Raw genomic sequence first — 3,836 nt, 5'->3', positions numbered from 1 at the left:
TTGGAGACCGCAAGGCCCAGATCAATGCTTCCTTTGGTCGTGGTGTCTTATCACAGCAATAGGAAAGTAAAACAATCATGTGATCCTTAGCGCCTTAGCAATGCCCCATGGATCTCAGGCCCAGTCTCTGCCCTGTGCCTCCCCCTGCCCCCCGACTCCCCCTCCCCCACCGTGCAGAACATTCCGAAGGACTTATGCATGCCTGCTGAGCCAACTAGATAATGACAATATACTTTGCTTAGCCCGGCATCTGATTAACAGGAAAATAAAAACCAATGGGAGGGGCTGGAGAGATGGCTCACAGGTTAAGAGCACCATCTGCTCTTCTGAAGGTCCTGAGTTCAATTCCCAGCAACCACCTGTAAGGAGATCTGGTGCCTTCTTGTGGTGGGCAGAATGCTGTATAAATAATAAATAAATCTTTAAAAAAAATGGGAATAAGTCTGGAATATAGCAATAAAAATGATGAAAGAGCTGGCTCTGTTTTCTTTAGGAAAAGGTTACAAGAAGAAAATCTCTGTTTTGGTTTTTCGAGACAGGGTTTTTCTGTGTAGCCTTGACTGTCCTGGACTTGCATTGTAGACCAGGCTGGTCTTGAACTCATAGGGATCCACCTGCCTCTGCCTCCAGAGTGCTGGGATTAAAGGCATGGGCGACCACCACCCAGCAAGAAGTAAATCTTTTAGGAGCCAAATCCTGACTCTGATCATAGGCAGGGGATGGAAAGAAGGCACTAGAAGGTCTGAGGGAATTTTTGGATTAAAAGGCACACATCTCCACAAACTTCTGTATTTAAATGTTTGCTGGCCATTCTTCTTCACTATAGTTCCAAAACAGCCAACCCAAATATTCGTCTTCGGATGACAGGGTAGTCATACTGTAGGATAGCCATATGGTAGATTCCTACTCAGCAGGGAAAAGTCAGATGCATAATACAACATGACTCACTCAAAACAACGGTGCAGGCTCAGGATGCAGCTCAGTGGCAGAAAGCACACCCTGAAAGCTTAAGTGAAGCCCTAGGCTCCAGCCATAAAAACCAGCAGGGCGTGGTGGCCCACGCCTTTAATCCCAGTGTTCGGAAGGCAGAGGCAGGCAGATCGCTGTGAGTTCGAGGCCAGCCTGGTCTACAAAGGGAGTCCAGGACAGCCAAGCCTACACAGAGAAACCCTGTCGCAAAAGACCAAACTTAATTAACTAATTAATTAAAATGATGATGCTAAGGTAAGAAGTCCATTTATAGGGAAGTCTAGAAATGTCAAGTGATTGATAGCAACAGAAAGAACAATAGAAGTTGCCTGAAAAGGAAAGATTGCCAAGGGTCATGAGGGACCTTTGGAAATGGATGGGTATGTTTATTATCTTGTGGTAATGGTTTTGCCTGTATAACATGTATGTTGGGACTCATTAAACCCAGGACCTTGGACATTGTGGGCAAGTATGCTATGACTAAGCTACACCCTCCAGCTCTGAATTGTATATCATATAGCCTTTTGAAAAGCCATATGAAGTTGGACACGCCTTTAATGCCAGCACTTGGGAGGCAGAGGCAGGCAGATATCTGTGAGTTCAAGGCCAGCCTGGTCAACAAAGGGAGTCCAGGACAGCCAAGGCTACACAGAGAAGCCCTGTCTCAAAAAACCAATAAATAAATAAATAGATAGATAAATAAATAAATAAATAGATTTCACATAGATACAAAGCCTCCAACCTATGAAAGTGACCTGCAAGCCAGCCAATTAGTCTGCTTATCTCAATGTGTTTACGCAGAAATTAGAAAAGGTTGGCAATAGTAATGCCATGTTATGAGCCTTAAGGACAGCCGCAGTCTTTAAAGTCCCTGAAAATGGCTACAGTATTAAAAAAAAAAAAAAGAAAGAAAGAAAGAAAAAAGGAAAAAAGAAAGAAAGTGACCTGCCTGCAAGATACTGGTACAATAGTGGCACAAATGTTACGACAATAGCTAAGACCCCCTTTTAAAAATTGGATTTATAGCCCACTGTGTGAGATGGAATTCATAGCTGATACTGTAAAAGTGGCCAGGAACCTGAGACTAGATAAGTCATGGGCCAAGGGGATAACTTAAAGCTATTATTCTGCTAACGGAACCTAACAACAAAATGAATCTAATGACATACTGCTAAACACATAGATCAGCACATCGCTCACCAGAGATGCTTCTCCTCACAGTACATGGTAATTAACAATGAGACCCACAGCTGCACAACCTGCAGAGACGTTGGAGCACTCAGCCCTAAAATGGGATGTCAAACTACTCCCCTCAAGGCTCAGGAATCTATGAAGAAGAGGAGGCAGAAAAGAGTGTAAGAGCGAGAGGTGGTGAACGACTCCAAGGCAACAGCATCTTCCAGACACATCAGGACTGATGCACATATGAACTCACAGCGGCTGACAGCACACACAAGACCCACAGAGGTTCTAACCAGACAAAACCCCAGCACAGAGAAGGGGAAGTGAGCACAAAATTCCACTCCTAACCAAGAAGCTATGTGCAATTGATACTTGACAGAAAAGGAAAAATCAGTATTTTTCCATAGAGTGTCACTGTGTTTATCAACTACATTTCAGGGTAGGGATTTTGCAAGCATTTTTTTGTTTGGTTTGGTGTTTTTGGTTTATTGGTTTTTTGTTTGTTTGTTTGTTTGTTGTTGTTTTCCCCTGTTCTTTTGTTTTGGGAAAAGTTAGAGAGAGAGAATATGAATTTTGGCAGGTAGGGAAATGGGGGGGGGGGGCTGTGAGGAGTTTGGAGGAAGAGAAAGAATATGATCAAAACATATTATATAAAATTATAAAAAAAAAAAAAGCCAGGTGTGGTGGCACACATCTTTAATCCCAGCACTCGGGAGGCAGACGCAGACGGATTGCTGTGAGTTCGAGGCCAGCCTGGTCTACAAAGTGAGTCCAGGACAGCAAAGGTGACACAGAGAAACCTTGTCTCAAAAAACAAACAAAAAATATACGATAACACATTAAGATATGCATATATACATATATATATATATAATTTCTTATATGCTAGCTATACTTCCACAAAGTTGTTGTAATAAGATCGTTTGTTTTTGAGGCAAGGTCTGGCTGTATAGCCTTAGGTGGTCTGGTCTCTATGTAGACCATGCTGGCTTCAAACTCACAGATCTGCCTGCCTTTGCCACTAAGTGTTGAGATTAAAAGTGTGTACTACAAAGCCTGTCTCAATAGTTTCTAAAACTCTTTTAGGACAGCCAGAGCTACATATCTCATATAAACAACAACAAACCTTTAGTGCTAGCCAGGTGTGGTATCTCACATCGGTAACCTCAACACTTGGAAAGCTGAGGTAAGAGGGTGGCTATGAGCTCATGGCCAGCATGGTCTGCATAGTAAATTTCAAGCCAGTCAGAGCTACACAGTGAGACCTTGCCTCGAAATAATTAATTAATTAAAAAATAAATGGAGAGCCGAGCGTGATGGCACACGCCTTTAATGCCAGCACTTGGGAGGCAGAGGCAGGTGGATCGCTGAGTTCGAGGCCAGCCTGGTCTACAAAGTGAGTCCAAGACAGCCAATGATACACAGAAAAACCCTGTCTCGAAAAACCAAACCAAACCAAAACCCAAAAATAAATAAATAGATAGATAGATAGGTAGATAGATGGAAAAACCAAAGCAGTTGAGATGGCTCAGTGGGTAAAAGAGCTTGCCGAGTAAACTTGACAACCTGAGTTTGATCCCCAGAACCCACAATAAAGGGGAAAAGGCATCCTTCAAAACTTGTTCTCAGCTGGGTGTGGTGGCGCACGCCTTTAATCCCAGCACTCGGGAGGCAGAGGCAGGTGG

The 3,836-nt window shown here is 43.3% G+C and overlaps 1 non-coding gene across 1 annotated transcript; it reads left to right on the top strand.

The window, feature by feature from the left end:
• The first annotated feature begins 1,728 nt into the window (after positions 1–1,728).
• On the top strand, positions 1,729–1,858 carry LOC127204885 (small nucleolar RNA SNORA33). The gene has a single exon (XR_007832569.1). It is a non-coding gene; the product is annotated as a small nucleolar RNA SNORA33 (small nucleolar RNA).
• Positions 1,859–3,836: the final 1,978 nt, after the last annotated feature.

Source organism: Acomys russatus, chromosome 20 (genome assembly GCF_903995435.1).
Source record: "Acomys russatus chromosome 20, mAcoRus1.1, whole genome shotgun sequence".
Taxonomy (NCBI): domain Eukaryota; kingdom Metazoa; phylum Chordata; class Mammalia; order Rodentia; family Muridae; genus Acomys; species Acomys russatus.
Note: the sequence above shows the minus strand (reverse complement) of the source record. Positions and strands in the feature narration are given on the sequence as shown.